The following is an 8,319-nucleotide window of genomic DNA, read 5'->3' as shown; positions in this document are numbered from 1 at the left end:
GCAGGACCACAACCAATTCTATAATCTTGTATCCATCAAATATCATTTATTCAATCGGAACTTAACATTTATCGAGCTTTGTCGGCTATGTAATTAATTTCATATAAATAACAATTACACAATTCACATATACAATATTTAATTCAAACATATCAATATACATAATTTAGTTACACAAACTTACCTTGTCAAATGTTCGCTCATTTGTTGTCTACTAGTCCGACACTTTCTCTTTTTCCTCAAACTCATTCCGTATTTTGTCTATCCATATCTATAAGAGTAAATTTAACTCAATTTAATACAATTCATATTCAATTCAATCCAATTCACATCTTAGGAAAAATTACAATTTCCCCCTGTACTTTTATTTAATTATGAATTCGTCCCTAGGTTTGGAAAAATAAAATTCATGCAATTTAACCCTTATTACAAGCCTAACCGATTTTTGCATGTAACATTTGCAGCTCATGTAATTCATAAAATTCAAAATTTTTCATAAATTTTACATCTTTACAATTTAGTCCCTAAATCACAATTTCATCAAAATTTACTTTACAAAAGTTGTTTATCTATCAACAACCTTTCATTTTCTACCATAAATTTCATAATTCATGCATATTCATCCATGGAAAAACTTTAATACTTTGATAACTTTACAAATTAATCCCCAAGATAGCTAGATTAAGCTATTACAATATTAGAAATATAAAAATTACTAAAAATGGAATAAGATGATATTTTCATTATTTAATTACTTATCATCATTTATTATTTTTACTTTCCAATTTAGTCCTTTTCTTTAATTAATTTTCCATGGATGGATCATCAGAGATATAAGGACCTTCAATTTTGAATTCCATAGTTATTTGATCCCTTTAGCTATTAGAATTCAACTTTTGCATTTTATTCAATTTGGTCTTTTTCTCAATTAATCATGTAATCAATAAAATTCTCTTAACGAAATTTTTATACGATATTTCTATCATACAGTAGACCATAAAATAATATTAAAATAATTTTTTTTTGGTATTAGATTTGTGGTCCTAAAACCACTGTTCCGACTTCACTGAAAACGGGCTGTTACATACCTTATCTTTTATCTAAATACAATAAGCTATCATAACTTGGCCTGGTTTGGATAAAATCAACAAGGTATTTTAATTAACAAAGCTCAAAACTTATCCAATCAATGGATGATACAATTGCATACATGTCAAAGTCAATATAACAATACATTGTTCAAGCTCAATTCAATATTTCTCCATATGAACATCAATATCATTATATCTTATTTCAATTTCTCATTTCATATAAACTGTTTCACTTGATGAACCCTAGTAAATGGATTTAGATACATTACCTCTTCCTAACATGCTAATGTCGAGAGTGAAAAATATTGCTACAAAAAGTATAGAATTAGACGGTGTCTGCAAGTATACAGGTCAGGTTGTAATATATAAGTTACAGTAGAACACGTAAGTATTTTGAGAATCGTACCCAAAGGAGGCTTGATTAAACTAATAATTAATTTCTACACTGATAAGTATAAGCAATAGTGAATTAAAACCATATTACGGTAAATCATATGCGTAATGACCCAAAATTCACGGGAATCGAAAAAGTGCAATATCGAGCCTCCATTTTAGTGAAATGGGTTTGTAAATAATTATTAAAAATATTCATAAGACTAGTGGTGTGCCTAATTAGGTTCTAATTAGGTGAATTTAGCTTAATTAAGAGTAATTAGGAAAAAGGACTAAAGTGAATAAAGGGTAAAAGTTGAATTATAGATTAAAAGAAAATAAAAATGACCAAAATGGAAAATAAGCCATTTAGCATTAGTTGAGGCGGCAAACAAAACAAAAATCTTAATTAATATAAATAGATAGATTAATTATAAATTTAACTATGTTAAATTATAATAATTATATTATATTATATTATGAAATAAATAAAATAAGGACAAGTGGATGGTGATGATAATATACAATTGTAAAAATATATGTGTGCACAATTGTAATACATATATTTGTTATTAAATAGATATTTATTATTATTATTTAATTGATATTAAATTATAAATTAAATTAAATAGTTGACAAATGAAGGGTGATGATAAAACACATGTGTAATAAATATATGTAAACATTTGTAATATAATTATTTATTTACTTATATTTTAAGCTAAAGATATTTATTATAATAATAATTATTAAATTAACTTATTATAAATATCATATTATGAATTGAATTAAATTAAAGCCAAGTATATGGTGATAAAAATATACAAATGTAATAATAGTATTTATACATTTGTAATATATTTATTTAATTACTTTTTAAGTAAATAGATATTTATTATTATTATTATTGTTAACTAATATATATAATAAAGTAAATAGAAAAAAAAGAAACAAACAAAACAAAGAAGAAAAGGATCAAAGAGCAATTTGAAACATGGGGAAAGGAAAGACAAAAAGAAAAAGAAAAGGAAAAACTAGGGTTTTGAAGCTTAAAGCTTTAATTGGTAAGTTAATTAAGTCATTTTTACTTAATTTTGATATTTTAGAAGCTTTAGAACAAAGTTTTGTTGAAATCAAGTTGAAGTTTTGGAAATTCTTAGGTTTTTGAATATAGTTCATGTTGAACTAATTGATGAATTAGGGATTTAATTGATAGAAATTCTAGTTAGAATTGATTAAAGGATTAAATTAAAAAGTAAGCTATAAGTTTTGCATAGTAGAGACTAAATTGCAAGAATTTCAAAATTAGGTTTTTATGATGAAATTTAGATAGTTATGTCTAAGTTTGGTTGAAAATTGAGTAGAAATAAAGTATGAATTAAGATAGGAAAGTAAGTGAATTTAATTAGGACCAAATTGAATTTAAGGTAGAAATTGAATAGGAAAATTTAAATATTAGACATAAATTAATATTGTATTAATGATTATGAAAATTATCTTAATTTTTCATAGCTAATATCGCAATCGAGGCATCCATGAAGAAAGGAAAAGAAAAAAGTGGACGAGGAATTGACACGAGAATCACGGTTTGTATTACTATAATTCAAATCTATTTATTATTAATTGTTATATTTTAATTAAAATGCATGGTAAGTAAAATTAGGTAAGCAATTGAAATGATAATATTGATTTGAATGAAATTGATTCAAAAATGTTTATGGCTATTGAAATTGAATGTGAACAAATTGGAAATTAAAAGTGATTTGAATTAAGTAATTGATTTATGAATTATGTGAATATTTGAAAGTATATTGATTGGAAACTAAAAGTGATTTGAATTGAATAAAATTGAATTAAATGAAGAAAATATGTAAGTATTTGAAATGTATATTGATTGATAAGTAATTAGTGATTTGAATTTGATTGGAAAATGAATTAAAAATATGAATTGAATAAAAGTGAATTAAATTATGAATATGTGTGAATATGTGAACTATGTATTGATTGAAAAGTGGTTTGAATTGAATCGAAGTATGATTATATGTGAATATCTGAAATATGTATTGGTGTTGAATTGTATATTGATTCAAAAGTGGAAAGTGGAAAGTGGATTTGAATTGAATTGTGATTGAATTGAAAGTGAATTTGAAATAGAAAAATGATTTGAATACCCTATTAACTAGTCAGGCTGAATCGGATATAGTTGGCACGCCAGAATTTATCGGCTTTGCCGGTCAGGCACTATATGTATCGTATTAGGCACCACATGTGTCGTTTCAGACACTTTATGTGTCATATACTGCTTCTGATATATTGATCAGGTACTGAGTACCGTTTTAGGCACAATGTGCCATACTGGTGTGTTTGGTTGGAATTCGAGTATTCGCCAAGGTCCGGGTCTTGTTAATAGGGGTGAATAAATGAAGAGATAAATCGAATAAATTTTATTGATCGAGCTATTGAAATTAAGTGAGAAATTGAACTGAGAATTGAAATTGAGATATGAGATTGAAAGCATGAACTAAAGGTTCATGAAATGATTGAAGTTCGAATTGATGATATATGATGCCATTTGATGAAAGACTAATGTTGTAAGATTTTTAGACATGAAATAAGATATTGAATTGGGATATAAAAATGAAATGTATGAAATAATGGTTTATGGAATGTTTATTGATGAAATGCATGGAATGGATATTGATATAGTAATAAGATATATAAATTAAAATGAAGAGAAGCTATTTAAAATACATATTATTAAAATAAAATTAAAGTTTAAGTGCATGAATGATTTATTACAGGTAAAATAGTGGTAAAATTTAATGTGTATATATATTGTTTTTACCTTAAGTATTTGAATTATAGTGGTAAAATACGGTTTGTTTCCGTGCGCAGATTAGGTACAGAAATTTTTGAAGAGTTGAATTTGAAATTGCAAGCTTTCATCTCATCACATCTTTAAGCAACAACAGGGTATGTTTTAAGTATTTGAATTAAATGGCATGTACTTAGGAAAAATATTAAGTATGTTCCAAGTGTCCGTTTTTATGTTTAAATATATTAGTAATTAGTCAAGAATTACTTTGGCACCAAATGTAATATTTCTATATCAGGTTCCTTGAGTCGAACATGGTATAGGAGTGTTACAATATGAATAGATTAATGAAAATAAAACATGTAAAGAACATTAAATTACAAAAACAATTGACTGTAAATCTCTCAATGACAGACTAACTCGCTTTAGTGTTTGTAGCTAGCTTCTAATGTAGCACCCCAAACCCGGCCCAGACGTTATGGCCGGATCCGACATGCCACATCGAAGCATTCAAAACATTTCCGATCCAGAAAGAAAACTTACTGAGTGTTTTAAAAGATGATTTCATTATAGGTTAAAGTGAATGGAAGCTGTGCACCAGGTAGGAAACCGGAAAAGAGGAGGTGAGTCCATCGGACTGCTTAAGTACCAAACTCCCTTCGGATCCAATCCTAGACATGCAAACCGCCATTGCCATGCCTTAACGTCATGTATATTTCCAGGAAACCGATTTGATTAAGTCTTTTTTAGGAAAAGTGATTAATTTTGGAAAATATCTTCATTGCGGAAGCTTTGCTTGTTTTCGTGTTATTTTGAAATCAATTACTGTTTTTGAAAACGCATCCTAAAGCTATCCAATTTCAACAGTTAAATATAAATATTACCTATCTTAATAAAACATATAAAAACAATCAAAAATAAATAAGCGGCCTTATTACATTTAAAAGCCCAAAACCTCAAACGTAATTAAAAAGATGTCCAGTTCACCAGAAGAAAATCAAACTTTCAGAACGGGTGGCCACTCCGAATTTCCTCACAGCTCCAAGCCCACTATGGTTGGGGATTTCCTGCGTGGATGAAAATAAAAGGGGTGAGTTTGGGGAAACTCAGTGTGTAAGGAAAACCCATTCAAATCCTAAGTCAGCTCAAGCCTATTGGGCCTAAGCCCATTCAGGTAACAGTGGTACTGGACCAGAGCCCTTTTCAGATTACAATAAACTGGGCCTTAGCCCCTTATTCAGATAACAGTATGTCCCATGGCCCATTTCAAAATACATGCAACATCAATAACATATGCAAGCCCATTTGGGGAGACTACTCAACCCACCAACCACTACACTCCACCCATACCAGCCCTACACTCCATGTGGGGAATAGCTCAACCCACCCAGCCCAACACTCCACAGTTGCAGCCTTGCTGCTCAATTAACAGTAAATTGAGGCAAAGCCTCCAGTACGTGGACAAGCCACTTTCAGTACTTCCTCCGTCAATATCCCAATCCCATGCATCAGATAATAACAACATGGCATGCAGTAAATAACAACAGTCAAACATGCATTTAGGTCAATTTAACCCTAGGGGTATTTCGGTAATTTATCTGCTAGGGGTAAAACTATAAATTTTCCACTTTTAAAGGTATTTCAGTAATTTATCTATTTTAGGGTTTTTCATGCATATTCCTACTTTTCACGTACTAACAGAATCACGTACCGAGGGTTCTTACCGAATTGGGCCCGTTGGCCTATCATTCCAATTTTGGCCCATTAAGCCCAAAAATATCGAGGGCACAGAAATCATGCACTTTGCAGTCCAAATTTTGCAGCTTACCAAAAACATTAATCGATTTACCTCACGAGCATTCGCACACTCGCAAATCTACAAAATACCGGTTTTCGGCATTTCGGCTTTTTGACTTTTGCCGATCCAGACTAAGAAAGAGGGTGTTAGTTACACACCTGTTTGCGACGATATGCTGACGAGATCCACACACGAACTGCCTACAATTGGATTACTAACACATTAATCTAACTATTCAAATACGAACTACGTATTAACCCCTTACAATATTCTGCCAATCACACCTACAGATCATAGTAAGCTTATAAGAAAACAATAAGCAACTCATTAACAAATTTTTGTCAATGTTTACCACATAATCATAATTTCACTGCAAGCTGTCTTCCTAAGCAACAGTCACTAAATTATTTATAACTGGAGCTACGAAACTCCAAATAAAGTTTCGTTAATTTTCCCTGAAAATAGACTCATATATCTTCTATCCATAAAATTTTCAGAATTTTTGGTTTGGCCAATCAATACCAGATTTTTCTTAAAGTTTCCCATGTTTCACTGTTTGACTAATCTGACCACTCTTCATTACGAATCAAATTTCTCATTGTACAGAATTCAAAATATGTTCTTGTTTATTTCATTTGAAACTAGACTCATTAAGATTTAATTACATAATTTATTCAGCTTCTAACTCATCTCCCACAATTTATGGTGATTTTCCAAATTCACGTTACTGCTGCTGTCCCAAGCAGATTTATTACCAAATCACTCTTTCACACCTAACTTGCATGCTTGTTATTTAAACATGTATATCACCAATCAATCATCACATATCTATGATTTTACTTAAGTATAATCTCCATTTCATCATTTTAAAGCACAACATGTTAGCCGATTTTTCCCCTTAGCATCTAAGGCACATGTATGCTCATTTGTTTGGCTCAACTTCACCTATCTTCCATTTTTTATCAAAAGAACATGAAACAACAACCATTTCCTTCATTTTAATTCATGACTAAATGCTCACAACACAACTAAAAACCAAAATATGCTTCAATAGTTAAGGTAGAATCAAGAAGAACTCATGAACCTCAAAATAAAAGCAAACTACCATGAACTTACCTTCAATTTTCTTCCCCAAGTGACCGAACATTCAAGAGCTTTCTCCTCTCCTTTCTCTTCTCTAACTTTAGGCTATGATGAACAAAGATGGACAAAACTTTGTTCTTTTCACCCCTTTTTCTTTTAATAAAATTTCATATTTCATCCATTTAATTCTTTAATACAAAAGACATGAAATTCCCATCATGGAACATTTACCTAAACTATTATCATGGAACATTTACCTAACCCATTATCGTGGAATATTTACCTAATTCATTATCATGGAACATTTACCTAACCCATTATCAATTTGTATCAATTTGTACCAAAAATTATGGATATCAAGTGCTCATATTGTCTACAACAACATGATGGCTGGCCACTTCATGTAAAATGGGAGGTTTGTCATGCAAATCCTCCTATTTTGCACTCCTATTTATTTGGCCACTTCAATTTAACCTATAGCATTTTCAAACATTTTCACATAGGTTCTATTTCATAATTTCACCCCTTTTTTCTTATGGAACAAAAATTTACTAAAATTGTCAGGTTCTATCTTAAGCTTGGGCCTTCTAGAGGCCCACTAACATAATTAAACCTACGCCAACATTCACAGAATTCCCGAAATTGGGGCGTTACATCTAACTTAGGGTTCTATTCAATCAACTAGTAGTTAACCTAGTTATTAGCTCTTGACCTCTAACTAAGCAAGTTAGTCAGCAAAAACTACTTATCTTTCAACCTCATAGTTTAGACCGGGACAGGTTAAGTGGTGCTTGATATACTATTCTCTGACCTCATCTACCTAAATGACTTCCTAAGGTTGCTAAGCTTAGGGTTTAATTTCTCTCAACCCTAACCAACTTATTTAACAAGAAACCCTAAACAGTTGTCGACTACTCTCACACCGCTCGTTACTCTCCCTCCGATTTTAGTTGCTCATGAATTTAATTAACATAATCTCAAAATTGAATTGAAATATTAATAAATTATCACAAGACAAAATAAAGAGAAATGAAAAGAGATTCTAAATATTAATGAAGTTTGAAACTGGAAATCTATAGTAATAGTTGAGTGATTTGTAATTCGACTTAAGAGAATGAACAATTAAACAAGAGCTGAAAAATATTGAAAAGAAATTGCTA

The sequence above is a fragment of the Gossypium hirsutum genome, chromosome A11 (assembly GCF_007990345.1).
Source record: "Gossypium hirsutum isolate 1008001.06 chromosome A11, Gossypium_hirsutum_v2.1, whole genome shotgun sequence".
Lineage (NCBI taxonomy): Eukaryota > Viridiplantae > Streptophyta > Magnoliopsida > Malvales > Malvaceae > Gossypium > Gossypium hirsutum.
The sequence above is the reverse complement of the archived record's forward strand: the minus strand, read 5'-3'. Positions refer to the sequence as shown.